This window comes from Columba livia, chromosome 4 (assembly GCF_036013475.1).
Source record: "Columba livia isolate bColLiv1 breed racing homer chromosome 4, bColLiv1.pat.W.v2, whole genome shotgun sequence".
Lineage (NCBI taxonomy): Eukaryota > Metazoa > Chordata > Aves > Columbiformes > Columbidae > Columba > Columba livia.
Genome location: NC_088605.1, coordinates 3,568,806 through 3,590,294, shown reverse-complemented (window position 1 = coordinate 3,590,294; position 21,489 = coordinate 3,568,806). Strand labels below are relative to the sequence as shown.

The following is a 21,489-nucleotide window of genomic DNA, read 5'->3' as shown; positions in this document are numbered from 1 at the left end:
AAAGGGCTGTGGGGCATTGGAACAGGCTGCCCAGGGCAGTGCTGGAGTCACCATCCCTGGAGGGTTGGACAGACGGACATGAGGTTCTCAGGGACATGGGGCAGTGCCAGGGGTGGGGTAACAATTGGACTCTATCTTGAGGGTCTTTTCCAACCAAAAAAATTCTATGATTCTATGACCATACCCCAAAGTCTACATAGGAGAGTCACAAAATGGTGTGTCAGGCCAGTACAGGTGGGTACCAGACTGAGCTCTGCAGCCAAGTTCTGGGCCCTGCAGCTCAAGAGAGACATGGTCCAGATATTCCCAAATTCTGCCGCAGAGGATGGAACAGCTCGCTCTGCACAGTAACAAAAGGCCAAGGGGTCAGCAATGTTCAACTGCAGCCCAAGAAATCGGAGTCAGACACTAGGAAAATCTTGGTAACGATAAGAACAATGAAGGGCTTGAAAGGATCACCCAGGGAGGATAGGGAAAGTCCATCTCTGGAGGCATTTAACAACTATGTTGGACAAATATCTGCTGGGAAAGTTTAGATAGATCTGACCCAGGAGGTCAGATTAGACAATCTATTAAGGTCCCTTCTGGTCCTGCTCTTCTTTGCTTATAACAGAAATATGACAACAGAACATATCGGCAGCAGCCCCAGAGCACATGAGCTCCCTAATATTTCCTTAATTTGGCAGAAAAGTGCTGTAAGATCCTGCGTGCTGCAGTTGCCCATTCCCACCTGGTAACTTCTCCCTCTGTTTCTGGAGGAGCAATACAGAGGTAATGCCAAAAAAAAAATGGTTTGACAGAACAAGGAAGAACAGGAGCTCAGGACTGAACCCCTTTTATGTTTTGGTTAAGCCCCGAGCAAAACATCTGTGCTTCTAAAGACAAAAAATCTCACAGATTGTCTGCTTGGCCTCACAGACTCTTACCTGTCCCTCTGCTCAGCTGGGGGCATGAGAAATCCCACCTGCATCAACCCTTCAGGCAGAAACTCCTAATTAGGGCTGGCCTTTGGGCCTTTTGGCCCAAAATCTGCGACATTCAGGGCTTCCTACCAGCTTGCCCATAGGCAGGGAGCCCACCACACCATCCTGGAGGCCACCACATGGTCCTGGAGGCCACCACATGGGAATCAAGGGGACAAATGTGTAATGATCCAGCGCTTAACCCTAAAGCCTGTGGTCACATCTAGCCCTTTGTCAAGTTGTCTTCGAAGTCCAAATAGAGGCACTGGATGCTACTGTATGACTGGAGCAATGGTGTGAGCTCCCCAAGACTATAAAAGGGACGTTTAATTTAGTCTGCTACATTATTGGAAGCACTGTGCTTCTGTAAGCATTAATTAACGGCACATCGTGTTCTGGGAGATCAGAGCAGCCAAGCAGCAAAGTGTAAACTGCAGAACCCAAAGTACCGACCTTTCTCTCAGGGTTAGAGCTTGGGCTATCAACTTCAGCAGCAAAGGGCTGGGTTTTTTTAGGAGTTCTTTCTTCCTTGCGTGTCCCCCACAGCTCCTCCCGGCTCATTCTTGTCAATGCTGCAATGCTGGGAAACTTCAAACGAAGTTTGCACTGTCCTTAAGAAACTTCAACCTAAGTTTGCACTGTCCTTAAGAAGCCCTGACAGCAGCAGCCATGGGACAGGCCAAGGATGGGATCCAACTGAAAAATAACCCCATCAAAATAAGTAATAACCTGCTGCCAGGTGTGTGATCTCTCACCCACAGTCATGGCAGAACAGGCCCAAGAACAGGCCCGAACCTTTCACTAGAAGTAGCACCTTCAATTTGTGTAAATCACCCATAAAACTAAACTCTGATGGAGGTGGAGAAGTTATGCAAGAGAACAACAACCAGTGAGAGACAGGAGAGCACAGTGAAAATACCTTAGAGCAGTTTCCCTGCTGAAAACAGGGCCTCGCAAAATGATGCTCCTTCCAGCTACCCAGGCTTTCCAAAAGGGTCTGTGATTTTTAGGGGTTCGAGGAAAGGATCACCAGACACCCTAAGGATGCATGTTTTCCTGGCAGAGCCCTCTGGGATCACAATTTGTTCCAAAAAAGAAAATCCTGTTAGAAGAAGATGGGGGATCAAAGCAGGAGCTCACACCTACATCCTGGAACACGCAGACTAAATATCTGTCCATCCAACAGAAACATGAGGTTTGCACACTTGAATGTTACACCTGTAAAATGTCTTTGGGAGAAAAACCATTCCCCTCCTATCCTGCTGAATGAATCAAACCAAAGAGAGCTCTAATAAAGGAAAATAAACTGCTCCTTTTCACAGAATCACAGAATCAGCTGGGTCAGAAAAGACCTCAGAGATCATCCAGTCCAACCCTTGGTCCAACTCCAGTCCATTGACTAGATCATGGCACTAAGTGCCATGGCCAATCTCAGTTTACAAACCTCCAGGGCCAGTGAGTCCAGCACCTCCCTGGGCAGCCATTCCAATCCTGACCACTCTCTCTGCAAAGAATTGCTTTCTAATCTCCAGCCTAAACTTAAGTTTAAGCCCCCTTGTCCCATTGCTGACTGCCTGGGAGAAGAGACCAATCCCCACCTGGCTAGAACTGCCCTTCAGGTAGTTCTAGAGAGTGCTGAGCTCAGCTCTAAGCCTCCTCTTCTCCAGACTAAACAACCCCAGCTCCCTCAGCCTCTCCCCATAGGGCTTGTGTTCAAGTCCCTTCACCAGTCTTGTTGCTCTATTCCCAGCTTAGAGATAGGCCAGGACTACCTGCTTAGCTTAGAACAGGTATTTTCTGGATACATTAACAGCTTGAGTAGGTACTTCACAACAGAAATGACCAAGAATAAAGTGTCTTTTTTTTTTCTCTCCTCAAAGTACACAAACACCATCGTGTCCTGTCCAATATTTCAGTCATTCCAAGCATGCCAGCAACCTACGCTGTTAAATGCCACTCGGCTAAATCGGGAGGGCACACTTAAGAAAAATCTGGCATTATGCAGAAATATGAACAATGAAGAAATGAACAAACAACTATCCATTCTTCAGAAATTAGCTACTATCCACTTTGTTTTCTACTTTGACAATGAGGAAAACAAGTATTTTCTTTTGTCTTAAAAGGTAGTTGCTGCCTTTGAATTCAGTAGGTACCAAAGAAAAAAGTATTTTAACGACATTTTTAAGCCATTATAAAGACCCCACAGCCCTTTCAAGACCTATTGGATAAAAGAAATGCAAGTTACCAAACCTGAAGATTCTCCACACGCTGAAATTGTCTTTATTTACACCAGTTCAGCTCTCTGGTCTCCCCACAGTCGATAATCTGCCTCGCTTACTGTGACATCCTTTCTGTCACTGTCCCTCCATCCTCCTACTCTCAGAGCTGAGATAAACATCGCCAAGGATGATGTGGAAAACAGCTCCGAAGGAAGAACACGCGACACCCAAAGCCCTGTGTAAGTCACAACTCTGGGGCTGCAAAATCTGCTTCTCTCAGACCCAGCGAGGTCCCAGCCGCCATCATTTTGAGTTATCCCAGAGCACTAACTAATGCAGACTTGTTTTACTCGGGCTTAAAGGATGGTCTGGGAGCAGAGACTGACCCTGAAATAGCTGTGGGATCGAACTCCAGCGTGAACAGCAGGGAAGGACTTTCTGACCCCTCTTGCGTTGCATTCCTCCTGGTGAAGTTATCTCGGTAGCTTCAGAGCAACCCAGGACAAACCCCCGCTGAACCTGTCCTGACAGCATCACGTCCCCCCCAGCATCAAGATATCACCAAAAAGCCAAAAATAAAACCTCCAGTGGCAATAAAAATAAGAAAAAATATCAACAAAATTGCACTTAAAACCAAAGATGGGGCAACTTGATCTGGGTGAAAATGTCCCCGCTCATGGCAGTGGTTGGACTGGATGAGCTGCGAAGGTCCCTCCCCACCCAAACTGTTTTATGATTCTGTGACATGATTAAAATTCATCGAAGCAACAGCACTTTTAAAAAATCTACTGCATTTCAAGATCTCCAGAGGCAAAGGTCACCAGTACATAGAGCGCGTCTCGCAAAGCAAAGGTCTGTGTCCTGCTGCTGTCAGGTTGTTATAAAGCCCCATGTGGTGTGTTACCCACAGCCCGGGTGGGCAGCGTGGGGTGCAGGTTGAATCCCCACCACCTGCACCTTTCCTCCAGCCTGCAGCTTGATCCCTACCCCATGGGTGCTGCCTTGGGTACCCAAAGCTTTTTCTTCCCCTACAATGAATAAAGAATGTGTCCAGACTGCAGTAGGACAGGTCTACACATTGGTGACATGATGGACACACACTGGTAAGGTAAAGGTCAGTGCCATGAAAGATTCTTGGAAGATTCAGACTAGACATGATGAAGAAATTTTTCTACACTGAGGGTGGTGAGAGCCTGGCCCAGGTTGGCCAGAGAGGTGGTGGATGAACCATCCCTGGAGACATCCCAGGCCAGGCTGGACGGGGCTCTGAGCAACCTGAGCTGGTGAAGATGTCCCTGCTCATGGCAGGGGGGGCACTGGGTGAACTTGAAATGTCCCTTCAACCCAAACTACTCTATCATTCCATGAACTTCATGCACCCTACACAGCCAAAAAGCACAACCACTGAAACACCAACTGGTGACATCCTCCTTAAGAGGATGTGTCAAGTTGGACCTCAAGAAGTTTCATTAGAGGTTGTGGTGGACTCTCAGAAGGTACAGGGAGGAGCTGAACCCCACAGGCTCCCCAAATATGTTCACAAGTGTACACAGATACAAACACGAGACCTCAGACTCAGGTTCTACAATGCCGATCTCCAGAGCAGAGCCACACGCCACATGAAACAGCTGCACCACATCAACCTGCTCCTCAGGTGCCACAACACACATGGTGCTAATGCAATGGCCATAAAGTTTTATTTTCCAAGTAGTTCGTATTCCCACCCACAGTATTTCTGGAATCTTTTCTTAAAAGAAAAAGAAACCACAGAAACGTTATTTTGTTTAAAAATAAGAAATAAGAAGTAACAGATTTATAACCAATTTCCACAGTGACTAATATAAACTCAAGTCATATTACTGTGCACAGACTCACGTACCCTCTACATAGAGCATGGGACACCTGGACACATCAAAGCCAACGCACCAACAAGAACTGATAAAAACAGCAGTGGAAAATTGTCATTAATTCCTGCACCCAAGCAGGACAAATCCTCAAGCCAGATGATTTAGGCACTCTCTTCAGAAGGAAGAGCTCAAATCCATTCTCCACCCACTTCATTTCCAAGAGGTAATATTTATACCTCTTTAGTTTCTTGTTTACCACTCTGGCACAACTTCTAGATTACCAGCAGAGCTAAAGAAAACTCAGTTATTTAATTTCCATAGACTTGACTTCATTAACTTCTGGAGAGGACTAAAGTCTGTGGCCACAAAGAAAGGGCATTTCTACATTTTTCCATTTTCTGGTCTGTTTATTACAGTTACTGAAAGAGACAGCAGTTAGATTTGTGAAATACAACAGGCTGTGTTCTAATATTCATCAAAGGCACTGAGAAAATAATCTCTATTTCTTTTCCATATAATCAAATCATACACAGACAGTAAATCCACATACTTCAGCATCACCATTCTCCTCAGACCCGCATTTGGGCCAGCGGGAAATTAGTTGGAGAATCTTTGATTGCATGGGAAGGGATCACGGTCACAGAAAACATGAAGTGATATAAACGGGGCTGAAAGGATGGGCAGCTCTGCTTCTGCAGGAATTAATTCCAGGCAGCAATACCCCTCCCAGCTTCTGAGGCAGAGACGGGCAAGAATCCACCACCTTTTGCAGATGGATGATTGTGAAAAACCCAAACCCTTGGCTAAGGTGGAGACCAGTAAAAGCACCATCACACCTTTAGACCAAAGGCTTCTGTAGGGACCCCATAAACCAGGGGTGTCAAACACATTTTCACATCAGCCTCACGATTGCATTCAAAGGGCTGAATGTAATTTTAGGACTGTATAACCATAACTACTCCTACATCTATACAGTCCTAAAACTACATTTGGCCCTCTCAAGGCAACCGCGAGGCCAATGTAGTCCCTGGTGAAAATGAGCTTGACACCCCTGCCATAAACAACAGGTTTATGCTTGTGAGGAATGTTAACAGTTTCATGGAGCTTTCTAAACTCTACCTCAACCTCTCCAAATCCACCAAGTCAACTGAGATTCCCCCATCCCAGGAAAAGACTGTGCTTCTGAGACATCTCAGCTAATTTGCGACAGCACTCAGACACATTTTGGTGGAAAAGACACAGAGACAAGAAAGCCCTTCCAATGAAACCCAGAGAGGGCTACCCAGGAGTGTTTGCAGCAACAGTGAAGATGAGGAAAGGGGCTCCCAGGACACGTGTGGGGTGTCCACGATGTCCCAGCCACATGCTCCACCATCTCAAGAAAGCACAAAGCAGTACAGTCGAGAACAGCTGCTCCCACAAGCTAAAGGAGAAAAATAAAAGGACCACGGCGCCCAACATCAACCAGCACTTTCAGGACCTGCAGAACAACACCTCTGTGGCTATTTCCACACACGGTTTGGCCAAAACACCAGCTAGATGCTCCTCTAAACCCCAAGATGCCCGGGAAACATTTCAGCAGCTATGTGATGGATTTGGATCCAGACCTAAGACCATCATTTTTGTTTTACCAGCTCAGCAGTCATCTGAACCTGTTTCCCAGTCCAGCTCCACAACAGGGGTACAATGGAAAGGCGATACTTGTCTTTTTTAAAGGCGAAGCCAGCTGGAACTACAGACCTTGCTACTCACTGAAAAACACCGTACATCTGTTCCACAGCAGCGCCGTAAAAGATTAGTAAGCGCTGGGCTAACAATCCGGAAAGGGAAAAGGACCTGCGAGAGCAGAATGTTATCACTAAGTCAATAAAGCAACACTTGTAAAAGACTGGAAAAATCCAGTGTTCTCACACAAGGCGCAGAAATGCTCCTCAGCTGATTTCTTGTCCCCCCCCAAACCCTTCTGGTGACTCCAGGAATGGGACCGTGTTGTACGGGCTGAGGGAAAAGCGGATCGAGGGGAGGAGCTGAGGACAGAGCTGCGGACTCAACCCTGTTCGTGCAGGATCATGGAGTGGACGCATGTTAGCTGATACATATGGTTTCACTTTTATGTAAAGCTTGTGTTTACATCTAATGTATCAGCGCAATTACAGCGCTGAGTCTGAGACAGCATGCTTATACATCACACAAAGGATTTTTAGGGGTGATAAAAGAGCAAGGGTCCAGCGGAGCAGCTGTTATTTCTGAGGCTGAGGATGTAAATAGCTAAAAAGCTTTGTTTTGAGGTCAGGTTCGCTAAGCGACAATTGGCTTGGTGCGTTTTGCTGCTGCACGTCCAGGATTAACCCCTCGCCCATCGCGGCGATTTAAAAGACGGAGCGATTCTGCACAAGTCAATGGGTTTGACTGAAAACACGAGACCGGTGGGAACCGCCAAGCCCCCGGTATTGTCACAGTTTCGTGTAAACAAGAGATACTGAAATGCAAAGCGAACTGCAAGCCTTTACAGCTCGTAATTTACATCCCGCCTCACGCATCAGATGACGGCGACTTCCCTACTTAACCTTTATTCTTCGTGTCACCGCCTGAAATGCTGAGGCAGAGAAAGCGGAGGCGCGATACGTTGGCATAAACACATGGGGAAAAAAAGAATAATAAAATAATAATAATAATAATAACAATTAAAAAAAAAATATCAATGTGACGGCAAACATCGGTGGGTTCTCTACCCTTGGCCAAGCCCCGTGTACCCACACTGAGGTGTTTCTTGGTCCCATATCCCTCCCCAAAAACACGGGTTGGGATCAGTCTCCCACCCGGGCTCGGTGCTGCACCAGCCAGGGGAATTTTGGGGGCTGAGGAACGAGGGTAGGCACGTTTATAAAGCCGTTTAGTGACGCTGGGCGCATGGGATGGGGTGCAGGGGCAGGTCCCCCCGGCAAACACCCCCCAGCTCTGCCCCACGGCAGACTGGAAATGCCCCTTGGCCGTGTTTTTAGAAAGAGGGAGCCGGGCTGGGGGGCTCCGGCCGCGCTGCCAGGTGGCCGAGGGACGGGCCGGAGCGCGGCAGGTGCTGCGGGGGGAACGACGAAGGGGACGACCCCCTCGGGAAGCGGGACCCCCGGTAAGCGGGGAAGAGCCTCCCCCGCCTCCCCCCCGCTTCGTCCCGTACCTCTCTCTGCGGTGGCCGGAGGGACGGGGTCTGGCCGCCCGCCCGGCTCGCACGGCGCCTCGCTGCCCTCCCCGCGGCTGGCGGCTCCCGGCGCGGCTGCGGCGGCTGCTGGGGCACTGCGGGCCCAGAACCAGCGCCGGCCTGTTTTCCAGCCGCCTCCCCCTTGGGCCCGCCCCGGCTCCGCCTCAAGACTCCCCCGCCTCCTCCAGCTCCTCCCCTGCGAGCACCGGCCTGAGGCGCCTGCGGGGACGTGGAGCCTCGACCCGCCCAAACGGCAAAGCCCCGGGGTTGATGTATCCTCGTCTCCTCCTCTAAGACAGGCCGGGGAGAGGACGGCGCTGCGGACCGCGGCATGAGCCCCCCAGACACACTGGAATGGGATATAATTATAGCGTCATTTTTTTGTTGGAAAATCTCCTCAAAATCATGAAGTCCAACCGTCCCCCCACCATTGACACTGCCCCACAGCCCTGAGGATCTCATCTCTGCAGCCAAGACAACTTCTTTCCCTTGAGGTGCCAGAGCCTGGCCCAGGCTGCCCAGAGAGGTTGTGGAGTCTCCTTCTCTGGAGACGTTCAAACGGCACTGCTGGAGTGGGATATAATTATAGAGTCATTTTTTTGTTGGAAAAGCCCCTCGACATCATGGAGTTCAAGCATAACCCACCCCTGGTACTGCCTCATGTCCTGAGAACCTCATCTCCATATGTCCAACCCTCCAGGGATGGTGACTCCACCACTGCCCTGGGCAGCCTGTTCCAATATCTGACTAAACACTCTGGGCATTAAGCCTCTGCCATGCAAACCTCTCCCGCTGGTAAAGCAAAAAGAAAAACCTCATTTCGGTGTAACAAACTGGCATTCAGAGCCCTAAAGCAGCGGGAACAGGGCTCTCCCAGCATCTGAGTTTGATGCCTTCCATGCAGCTGCAGGGTAAAACTCTTGTCTCCAAGCTGCAGCTTGGTAAACACCACGTTTTATTAAATTATAGTCTCTTTCCAAAGTAGGTTTGTCACAAGCAACATATGAAGCACGGGATGAGGATCCACCAGTGCAGCTGAAACACTCAGAAAACCCCCAGCCAACCCATTAAATGCTGACTGAAATTGTTTGGGGTTATCTAGATAAAAAGTTTGGAGAAAAGCCTGCACCTTGGATGGAAATAGTCGTGTCTGCAAGTTGCCTTCAAGCACTTTAAGTTTGTATAAAACCCGCTCAGCTGCCTGCCAGAGGTTCGCACCTGCACAACTGGGGTGAGGCTGCTGAGCCAGCTCAAACATCTGGAGAAAACGGCAAGAATAACGTGGGGATCCGATTTCCCAGCTTCAACCAGCCAGATATTAAATGATAGCTGTGCAAAATTTTCCATTGCATGTATACAGCGTTTGCAGGCCATTTTCTGCCAGACCTTGTACTCTTCTGACTGCTATTTACTGCTGTTGTCACTGCTGGAATTGATACCTGCAAAGCATCTTGAAGTCCCCAGATGCTGAAGCCACCATAGTATTTGACAACCAGTGCAGGACAACGTGCACCTTGTGGCCATACCTGTGTTGGAAATGTGGTTCCTGAGCCTCCGAGCCTTAAGGATGGGTGTCCCCATCTAGCACGGGAGCCAGCCGGAGCTGCTGGGCCAGACTGGGCATGGTGGGATGCTAACGGAGAAGAGGCAGCAGCTCTGCCCACGCACACATGCCCCACAGCCTCAACATAGGGTCTCCACCAGCCTACAGATGGAAGTGGAGCCTTGTAAATGAAAGGGCTTAAGAGAAACGAGCCATAAACCTGTTTTAACCAGATATATCCCTGTTTTAACTGGTTACTGTGTGTAGTTCTGGGCTCCCCCGTTTAAGAAGGACAAGGAATTACTGGTTGAGTCCAGATGAGGGCTATGAAGAAGATGAGGGGTGTGGAGCACCTTTTTGATGAGGAAAGACAGAGAGCTGGGTTTTTTCAGCCTGGAGAAGAGAAGCTGAGAGGGAATCTCATCAATGTTTATAAATATCTCAGGGTGGGTGTCAGAGGATGGACCAGACTCTGCTCAGTGGTGCCCAATGACAGGATGAGGAGCAATGGGCACAGACTGAAGCACAGGAGGTTCCATCTGAACATGAGGAGAAACTTCTTTCCCGTGAGGTGCCAGAGCCTGGCCCAGGCTGCCCAGAGAGGCTGTGGAGTCTCCTTCTCTGAGACATTCAAACCTGCCTGGACACGACCCTGTGTGATCTGTTCTGGTGACCCTGCGTGAGCAGGTGGGTTGGACTGGATGATCTCCAGAGGTCCCTTCAACCCCAATCAGTCTGGGGTTCTGTGATGTCTGGCAAGAGGATTTAGCAATGAGGTTGGTTATGTTGGCTGGAAAGAACAAGCCTTTCCCACTGGATTGGACAAAGTCCTCAATGATGAGGAAATAGGGTCAGTTTGATGGTCCAGCTTGGTGTGACCTACCTGGAGGAGATGGAGAGAAAGCTGGGATATGCTACTCGTGGTCCTCAGCCTTTCACAGAGCAATATCTGCCCCTGGAGCTGCTTCTAATCGAGGCTGTGTCTGTTAGCAGCCAAAGAGGAGCCGTGGTGAAGAACAGATTGGTTCTCCCTGTTCCCACAGAGAAGCTGACCCGTGAGAGATGCTCGTCATCCAGCAGCTGGGAAAGCTTGGGAGCCAATTCCTACTGAATGGCACTTCTATTTCCTCCATAGCAAATAAACAACCGTGTTCCAGGGCTTCACTAGCTCTCAGCTCCACTTGGCTGCAGTTTGAAGGATTTGAACTAAATCTAGAAAACTCCGAGTAGCTGGGCTCCCCTGGGCTCTACCCTCTTTCTCCAGTTTAAATTTGGCAATGAGAGCCCAGCCAGCTCCAAAGCCCTGGACATGCTTGCAAGAGGCTTTGAGGGTACATAGAAATGCAGTTACCTGTGGGAAAATACAGCTAAAATGCATTGCAAGCACAGTTTTAATACACTGCTTCATGCATTAAGAAAGAGGAATTGACAGATATGGGTGACATCGGTGCCATACTTGGACAGTAGCTCCAAATAAATTGGATTAAATCCTAAAATAAGCACTTTTTGTGCCTCTGACATTTGTTTTCTTAGCTTGTGGTCTGTGAACAGCTGGTCTTCTAGGTAAATCAAGCTCCCTTCCTGGGAAGAACCCATGAACCACAGATTTGTGAATGAAATGCAAAGTGAGTGATAAAAGTCCAGAGGGTGTAACCCACAAGCTGGGAAGAAAGATCTGCTTGTGCAGCACACCTGAGAAGACTGCCAAGAACTGCGAGCCAGACATCATCAGCATAAATAAAGAAAAGAGTATTATTGCCTGGAAGTTCTCTTTCTGGGAGGGTTGTGGGGTTTTTTAGCACTACAGAAAATGTCCCAAGGATGGACAGAAATAGCTCAGGTCTCGTGTCCTTCTACACGCACAAATTCGTTTGGGGAGGGAAGTCTTGCAAACTAATCAGGAGAGCTCATGGTGGGCACAAGGGAAGGTGGCCTGGACACTATATTAAGCTGTACTTCTGGGTTTGGGGTGTCTGAAGTCTTGTCAACGGGGTCTTTGGATGGATTGATCTTTTTTTCTGCCAAGAAAAATAATGATTTCATACCATTAAGTGATTGTTTTCTAGATTCCTATTGACCAACATAATGTCCCATTCCTAGAACTGCCAGGCGAGATGAGGATCAAGCCTCACATGAAGGTCTTTTTTAGGAAAATAAAGATGCCTGGAGAAGAGAGCAGGAGAGGAGATGAAAAACAGACAGCATTCAATACCCCTCCATACTCCCAAAACACCACATTCTTGACATTCAGTATTAAAAGGCTTTGCCTTTTACCATTCTCACACAACGTTTTTCATCCTCAGATTTAAAAATGCTGGTAAAAGTGCCATTATCCACTCGAAGTCAGCAATTTTCCAGTGCAAAGCCATCTGATACAAGCCACAGGGCTGTGCTTCACAATTTGCCTACTCTTGCTAAAATTCAGAGTTGGCATTAGGAGCAAAAAGCCTCATTGCATGTCCCAAGTTTGGCACATGCTCGTATCTCTTGGAGGATCCATTCACACACTTGACATCTAACAGGACCCTGGTAAGTTAAAATATAACTCAAAAGCAAACACAAAATAATTAGCTTAGAAACAGGTGTTTTTTCCGGTTTTCTAACCCAAGAATTGTTATCATTAGGACACCTGAGCACTGATTTTGGCTCCTGCTCTGGGTGACACATGACAGCAGAGCCACTTATGTTCCCCTAAGCAGTAAATTAAGTACAGTTTGGAAATACCCGTGTTAAATAATCACAACAGCCCAGCTGACTTTTCCATCCTCTACACTGTGTGTTTACTAGAGAGAGACGAATCCATTTTTTACCTGCAAAGCAGACAAGGCAAACTCACCGTGAAGGGCTCAGATATAACACTCTATTATCTTTCCACCCGTACGTAATACGGAATTTCCATGATTCATTCACCCACTTGAGGAACAGTTGAATAGTCAAACAAAAACATACATTCCCAGGAGAAAAAGCCAAACCACATCCGGCACAGGAGAGAGAAAACATTCTGACATAAATACAAGATCCCGCTACAAGTTTTCTCCAAAGCAAGACTTGCTGAGCATAAACACAACGGGAAAGGGCAAAGATCAAACGGTATCGCTTCTCGTTAATGTTTTTTCCCCTTTTCCTCACAATCCCCTGATGATAAGTCAATAAAAGGTTTTACCAGACTACAAAGGGAATCTGAAAGCCCAGCAGCCTCCCTTTGAAAGTATATTCAGGCTCCAGACGGCTTCAAAAGTCGCTTTAGAGAGTCTGCCCTTTGCTAAAAAGCCTTGTGACCTCCCGGTCATTCCAGCGTAGCTGCAGTAATTCATATGAATGAGTAATATATGACGTTTGCTATTCAGTCATCGTTTGACAAGCTAAGTGACAAGGGAGATCTATCACAACTGTTTCCCTTTGATGATAAACCATCCAGCTCACCTTTATGGTTAGAAATAAAATAAGACCAGGTGAGAACTACTGAAGGTGATTTCCAGAATGATGCAGCTCAAAGTAAAGTTAATTTTAATCTCCTGATAGCTATAGTCTTGAACACTTTCCTACGTGGATTCCTGGAAGGATATAGCTGCTGAGAAAAGTATCCAATCTCAACAATGGAAAAAAAGAATATATGTGTGGAAGATCCATTGCAATCCTGGAGCACTGCAACAGGCTCCCCAGGGAGGTGTCACAGCCCCAAACCCAACAGTGCTCAAGAAGAGACTGGACAACACCCTCAGACACACGGTGTGACCTGTGGGGTGTCTTGTGCAGGGACAGGAGTTGGACTCCATGATCCTCGTGGGTCCCTCCACACTCAGGACATTCTACGATTCTGTGATTCTGTAAATTGTTGTAGCGAACGTGCACCCTGAATGGCTGAAACATATAGTTATTTCTGTCTTGTATCTGCCAAGCTTCGAGTCCAAAATCCGTATTCCTACCACAACATTCTGCTAAATTTAAAAAATATTGTTCCATTTCTGTGATTTATCATAGCTGAGGTATCCCTTTGGTTTCACTTGCCTTAGGAAAACTGGAAATACTTTCCGTCATGCACACACAGACACATCCGCCAGGGGCTGTCCCGTCCTACAGCTGCGATATCTCCAAATGCCTCATTGTCCACAACATCTGGCTCGTTTGGGAAGGAGCTCTGACAACTTCTCTGCCTTACATCAGCTGGCGAGACTCCCTGGGATAGATGGGCACAACAACCTGCGTTGGTACAGCCAAGGCTGCTGTCTGTCCATACTGGTGACAAATCCTTCCCAGACCTTCAGTCCCCACCATCGCCAGGTGAGCAAGGCTGGTAGTACAAAGATCACAGCTTTTTTACACACTTTTTTCCTTTGCACCCTGCTACATCTCTCAGAAATCCTAGAGAAAGTCATCTTCAGGGGACAACAGGGAGGATGGCAGTAGCCCAGCCACACCACAAGGCAGATGCCTTTGAAAATAGGTGAAAAAATTCAAAAAGAGGCAAAAAAATGGGCCTGGCAAGGAACATCAGAACCACTGTCCTGAGTGAGAACAAAGAGCTTTCTAGGCCAGTGTGCTGCCTCCACAAGTGGAAGAACAAGATTTACCCCCTTCAGCTCCCAGTTATTTTCTGCTCAGGGACTTTGTGAGATAGACATGGTTTCTCTCTATTCAGTAACCTTCTTTGGATTTTGTTTTCATGAGCTTGCCTGTTCTCCCCATGGAAATAGTGATGATCCCAACACCCTGCAGTAAGGAGTTCCGCCAAGGAAACATATTAGTGACGCTTTCTTTGGTTTGCTTGGAGCTTGCTCCATTTCATCATAGAATCATCACAGAACATACTGAGTTGCAAGGGACCCACAAGGATCATCGAGTCCAACTCCTGTCCTTGCACAGGACACCCCACAGTTCACACCATGTGTCTGAGGGTGTTGTCCAGTCTGTTCTTGAACACTGTCAGGCTTGGGGCTGTGACACCTCCCTGGGGAGCCTGTTCCAGCATCCACCACCATTTGTGTGAAGAACCTTTTCCTAATGTCCAACCTTGATGGCCTATTTGATGCCCCCATGTTCTTATGTTGGAAGAGAGTGAACAGCTGACTTGTTTGCAAGTATCTCAGTATTTTGTACAGCTCTAACATACCCTTCTTCAGTTATCCCAGGCAAGTCCTGGCTCACCTTGTGTGCTTTCTTATGAAAGCAGTGAGGGACATTTACCCCACTTTGTCGCCAGTTCAGCATAGGTTGTGTGAAACTGCAATCACTTAAACTATTCTGAACACGAAGAATTCAGGAAATGAAAATCTGGCAGGTTCAAAGGAACAGGATTGGATGTGGAAATCTGGGAGGAGGCTTCAGCGCAGCTCCTGCCTTATCTCCCAGCAGGTAACCAAGAAAGTGCAAGCGATGGCAAATGCAGCAACAGTGGAAAAACGAAAACGACGCCAAAACACAAACAAGTCTTAGGAGTCTCTTTTTCCATCCCTAGCGCTGGCCAGGTGACAGCAGTACTTCCAGCCAATATACCCCTCTCCCAGCCAATATCTTGCTGTTTCAGACGTTGCCCCTCAAAGTGAATGATCCTGAGGGTTCTCCTGCCTCTGCCACCTTTTCCATCCCCATCTCGGCAGTCCCTGCATCCCATCCTGTGCCCGCAGGTGTCCGCTTGCAAACTGCAGCCATTCTCACTGACCAAAAAAACAAGCCTTTTGTTCCCGTCCATCCTGCTGTCTGTCTGTGCCTGTCTCTCAGCTCCTGATGACGCTGAGTTCCCCAGCCAGCCAGTACAGAGGCATCCTTTGTGTTCCACACGCGTGTACGCTGCCAAGTGCTCTGAGCCACCCTGGTACCGAGTCTCCTAAAAATAGATTGCCCCATAGATGGCCTGCAGCCTTTAAAAGCAGTGGGTCTTGAAGATAAGCCCCTCGCATAACCTGTGCAAAATGAGAAGTGAAGGCACTCCTGGGGTGAAGACTAAAGCTCTGAAGAAATAGGCCAAGTATAATAGAGAACACAGCCTCGCTACACCCATAAGCAGCAAAAGAAACTAGTGCCAAGGGGCCCAGGGAGAAGTATTATGTATAACCAGCACACAGACGTAATACAACAACTGCTGAGCCACAAGGTTTTGTTTCTTTACAACCAGCCTCTGAGTTCTGTGCATGAAGATACAGCACTGCTAGCAAAAGTAATCCAAAAGAATAACGATCTATCTAAATTATCTGAAAAAAACACTCAAATTTATCTCCTTCTTTACATAAGGATACGTATTTTGGGTATGAAATACATCCAGATAGCATTTCTCCCATCCGCAACTTGCAACACGCTCATTTACTCTTTCACGTTTTATTTTAATAACAGGGGAGTCAGGCAAGCTCGACTGATGGGCTGGTTCCCAGGGAAACCTGGGCAACTTATTTCTCTTAAATAGCAGGCACAAGTGTTCCCCGTGTTAAAACGTGCAGCCTGCTGTGACATTCACATCTCTAGGATTTAATCGCAGAAGGACAGAATCCTTTTGCCTGGCTCTGAGGTGGGGAAGGAGAAAGGTAGCAGCACAATTCAGGCGACAGGCACAGCAGGAACCTGGCACCCAAATCACTTTTGTGGAAACAGGTCTCTTGGCCTCATCCCCAAAGGAAGGGCAAAACAAGACTTCAAAAACAAAAACTGGTAAAATTAGCCAGTGTTCCTGGGAGAGAAGGGAATTGGTAATAGCAAGTGATCAAAATCTGTCACAATGTTGGACTGGCTGCCTGCTGTTTTGGGGACACATGAAGAACATAAGAAGCAGCCACACAGCTCTCCCCAGGGTCTGTCCAGCTCAGCAAGCTGCTTTGGTAGGTACAGATAAAAGGGAAAGGGTCTTGAAAAAGAAACTGGAAGATGGAGCTGAGTGTCCTCATACAGTGCTCTCTGGTAGCACTCGAGGCATCTCAAGACCTGAGATTAACCCCTCAGACAGCTGTGAAGAACATGGAATCATAGAGTAGTTTGGGTTGGAAGGGACCTTCAAGCTCCCCCAGTGCCCCCCTGCCATGAGCAGGGACATCTTCACCAGCTCAGGTTGCTCAGAGCCCCGTCCAGCCTGGCCTGGGATGTCTCCAGGGATGGTTCAGCCACCACCTCTCTGGCCAACCTGGGCCAGGCTCTCACCGCCCTCAGTGTAGCAAATTTCTTCCTCATGTTCAGTCTGAATCTCCCTCCTTTAGTTTAAAACCATCACCCCTTGTCCTATCACAACAGGCCCTGCTCAAAGGTCTGTCCCCATCTTTCTTATCAGCTCCTTTTAAGTCCAGAAAGGCTGCACTAAGGTCTTCCTGGAGCTTCTGTTCTCCAGCTGAACACCCCAACTCTCTCAGCCTGTCCTCCCAGCAGAGCTGTTCCAGCCTCGGGTCATTCCTGTGGCTCCTCTGGCCCCTCTCCAGCAGGTCCATGTGTGTCCTGTGCTGAGGACCCAGAGCTGGACCAGCACTGCAGGGGGGTCTCACCAGAGCAGAGCAGAGGGGCAGAATCCCCTCCCTCCACCTGCTGCCCACGGGGCTGGGGATGCAGCCCAGGATACGATTTGGCTTCTGGGCTGCAAGCGACATGTTCCTGCTGCACGTGCCAAGGATGCTGTTCCCAACTCCGATCACACGCCATGAGGTGCGGTGGCTTTAGTGGCTAAAGCTTGTTCTGCTTCCTGCTTTTTCAAGTTAAACAGATGAAATAAATAGATAAAACCAGTGGCCATGAGCAGGCACCCAAGGGTGGGTCAAACACATATGATATTTCTCCTCAAAACTCTTCCTGCCTCCTTTATTTTCAGCTGAGGAGAAATCTTGAGCCTGATGAGATGTTTATGCTTAGTAAATCCCAGCAGATCTCTCATCCACGTACTTGCCCATTTACCTCTTGAACCTTCTTGTATCCACAATATCCTTCAGCAAGAAGTGTAAGGCTCAGCTACCCATTGCATGAGGACCCGTCTCCATTGGTTTGTTTGGAACCTATACCCCACTAATTTAATTTGCTGACTCCTCATTCTTGTTCTGGCCGAGACACTGGACAGCCGATCCCTCACCACTCTGTCCCTGGTACACGGAATTTGCCACATCTCTCCAATGTGCTCCTTCAGTATCTAGCACCATATCCTGCTTTCACTTATCTCCTCTGAGCCAATATTCAAGCAACTTTTAACTGAGCAGGTAACAATTTGGCCTTGGAACAATTTTTCCACATATGCAATTTTTTTGTTAAAAAGAAAACAAAATATTTAAACACGTATTTTTTTTCCCCTCAGATGCTTTGAGATTTGCATGCCAGAGTTTCCAGGTACCCAATGTCCTGTAACCGAGACACTGAGCAAACAGCAGCAAACACAATCCCTGGCCTTTGTTCTGCCAGCTGGAAACCGCAGGTCGCTCTGCACCCGGACACCACCACAGACCAGAGCCTTGGAAGGAAATGATGTTCGACTGAGCAAAACCCTCCTTTCATCAGACATACTGAAAAGGGGGCTTCTATTTTTATTTTCTTTTACTGAATTGGTGGGGTTTTTTGTTCACCTTTTCTATGAGAAGGTCTCTGTCCATGCAAGTGACTCAGCTCAACAAACAGCACTGGTGATTCATTACTCCTGAATGTGCCAGCGGTGGCTGGTGACCTGCGTGGTGCTGGTCTCATCCCCACCAGGAAACAACCTTAATAAATGACACCAGCAATGTCATCTAAGTGGTGCCCAGCATGGTGGAAACTGGGCTGTAACACAAACTGCGCAGTGAATTCACTCTAGCGACAGAATTAAAACCATTTCCCTGAACTTTCCATGAATACACATAAAAATAAAAGGTTAGCAGAAGGAAATGAAATGGGCCAACCATCAAAGGTAAAAGATGATCCTTTGTGGAATTACTTGCTCGCACATCCCAGATCATCCATCTCAATTCAGCTCCAACTGGAAACTTCTTATCAGGTCATTAAAAGAAATCGAAATAGGGTACAAGGCAGTTTTCTAATGTAGTCTGAGAAATGGTGACAGCATATGAAAAAATCATTGCTCTTCTCTGTGCTCAGGCCAAATATCCGAATACCCAGCAGCTCTCCAAGTCTCAATGTTTTGGGTTGGTCTGAAAATTGCAGGTAAATTCCACATAAACAGAGAAAACTTGTCTCAAATAAAATAACTGTGATCCTATACAAACATAAATCATCAAAACAATGCTTTTTTTGATGAAACAAGCACATTAATCCCAGTTGTCCTCCCAGTTGCGATTGCCACCATATTTCAACTCTACTGTGTTATCCCTGCTACAAACCACTCAACATACCCGACATGGAAAGGTGCTTCATACGTGTACAATTTTTTCCCATTCCTGTTCAGATAATGAAATTAATCACATTAGACTCCATCTCACAGCTACAGCCCAGCCTATGGACCAGAAGACCACAACCCAGCACAATCCTATCCAAACACCGTCAGGTTTTCTTATCTCCCAGCATCCGCTTTCCCCATATCAGTGTTTTTGCAGTTGCACAAGGCAGTGTGATATACATGAGAAAAATGCTATCTAAATGCAAAAATAGATGTAACTTTAAACTTTCTTTTAGCTTAAAGACCCCCAAAATCTAGCAGAGGATCAGCTCCCTGTTGTGCATATTTCAGCCTACAAACCAGAGCCCTGCTTGTCTTAGTTACCTTCTGCTGAAACTTGCTGGTGGAGTAGGTGGATCGAAGCTGAAGGTCCCTTTAAATCCTTTGTTGTGCTTGTACAAGTGGAAAACAGCTCCTATTAAAAAAAATCTCCTCTGTTTGCCAAGCCGTGTGTAGAGATTATGAATCACTAAATGGCAGCCACGTGTCAGCAAAAGTAGCAGGAAGTGTCTTGCGTTTGACCTTTATTTATAGTAGCAGGAGCACTTTGTACATATAGTTACAATGATCTAATTATCCTTGCTCACCAAGAAAGATCAGATTGATTGCCTGCATAATATATTTTTCCATTATAAAAATATATATATAATATCTGGCTAATAGTTATCTGTCTGGAGGAACTGCGAGAAAGCCCATTCAGTGTGTCTGGAAGGCAGAGGACTTGTTTGGAGGTTTTCCTCTGGGATCCTGGTGGAATGGGGGACTTGACATCAAGATCGCTTGACAAGCCTGTGGACTGATTTTTCAACACACCTCTCTTGTTCAATAGACACCCTTGTTTCACAGAACCGAGCGGTGGTGCTTCCAAGTTTGGGAAGCAATAAAGTCCTGAACCCCCTCCTCACTGTACACAGGTAATTTGAAACATATACTTATTTTTTAGTAAATCCTACACATTGGAGAGTGTTGCTGAATCAAGACAAAGCACCTCTGGGCTGCTATCCAGAGCCTGGAGATGTGTTTGAATTACACAAGGGTGTAAGCACCATGCCTGTTTTTTTCTTGTATGCAAAAGAGCATTTTAGTACCTTTTCAGATTAAGAGCCAAGTCTAGCAGATGTGGTGAGATAAATCAATGGCTCATTGCCCTTAGAAGGGGGTTCTTTGTTTCCCCCTGTCCTCTTTGCCTCTGGACAATGGGATGGTGTTCTACCATATCTCCAAAGGGTCTGCTGCAGTGGAGGGGGGAGACCTGCATGGCCATGGGCAAGGGTGAAGGTGAGAAACAAGGCTGAGATGATCTCCATAAGGTCCACACAACCTAAGCAATAGCCATTTTTAACATCTGAGACACACACATTGGGTCCCACAACAGGGTAGGTGAGACACGCATGTTGGGACACATTAGGAGCACCCCAGAACCTCCAGCCATATGACAGAAAAGGAATCTGTTGCCCAGAAGGGATCCCATGAGCACAGATTCCTGCTAATGACAGAGGCACAGTGCCACTGCCTCCTACCCACTTTGGGCCTAGTGATCAAGGCGACCTCTCATGTCTGGCATATGGAAGAGAGCAGGAGGGCAACTAGGGTGCTGTATGGGAAAGGAGAGTGACGTAGGGTCTTGAAGTAAAATGGTTCATCCCTCAGGCTCCCCAGATCCTCACACTGATGAGAAGGGGCAGTGATCACCTTCTGCCTCTAGCCTGAGCCAACATAGAGCCAAGACTGAGCCAGGCTTTGGCCCGCTTAACCAACTGAGCCCTGCAACCAGGTCCCCACAGGTCCCACCTAGCAGGACTTAGAAGAACCAAACCCAAGACAAACAGCCGTTGTAAGCTCTGCCACCCATGGCAATATGATGCACTACCTCTCTGCAGACCGGTCGCTGAGGGATCCAGCAAGGAGACTGCAGAGGATGGTCTAACCACGCTATCGATCACCATGACCTGGCTGCCCCATGCCCACCACCCTCTACATCTGGAAGTTGAAATCTGCCAGGACTGTGCCAGTCTCTGCTGCTCCATGGTCTTTCTCTGCTCTCCACTGAGATCCTCTTCACTAGCCCCAAGGCAGAGATAAGCCAGAATCCCTCACCTGTCCAGAACCTACAGTCCATCCTGTGGACCCCACTAACCAGCTCAGTGACACCATGTTGGGCAACCCTGCTTCTTCATCAGCCTTTTTTAATTAAAGGTCTTCTAATCTTATAGTGGTCTCCATTCTGCTTTGGACCTGGGTCAGGGACGCAAGAGTTGCCTTCCCTCCACCATTGGGTCTGCCTGTCCAGTCAAACCAACCTGGCAAGAAACTGACTGCCCAGTGGTCAAATACCAGTGACACCTGAATTAGTTGGTGGCCACTCCCAGAGGTGGCATGTGTCCACAGAACCAGGCCTTT

At 47.6% G+C, this 21,489-nt stretch overlaps 1 protein-coding gene across 2 annotated transcripts in view; it reads right to left on the bottom strand.

Annotated features, from left to right (window-relative positions):
- Nucleotides 1-19,566, bottom strand: part of SMOX (spermine oxidase) — a 71,574-nt gene extending 52,008 nt beyond the window's left edge. The window contains exon 1 of one of the 2 annotated variants that reach the window (XM_065060242.1): nucleotides 19,414-19,566. The gene's annotated coding sequence lies outside the window, so the exon portion shown is untranslated. Of the gene's footprint in view, nucleotides 1-8,203; nucleotides 8,373-19,413 lie in introns of those variants that run through there. The other variant, XM_065060241.1, reaches the window with a different exon arrangement.
- Between the last annotated feature and the right edge of the window lie 1,923 nt (nucleotides 19,567-21,489).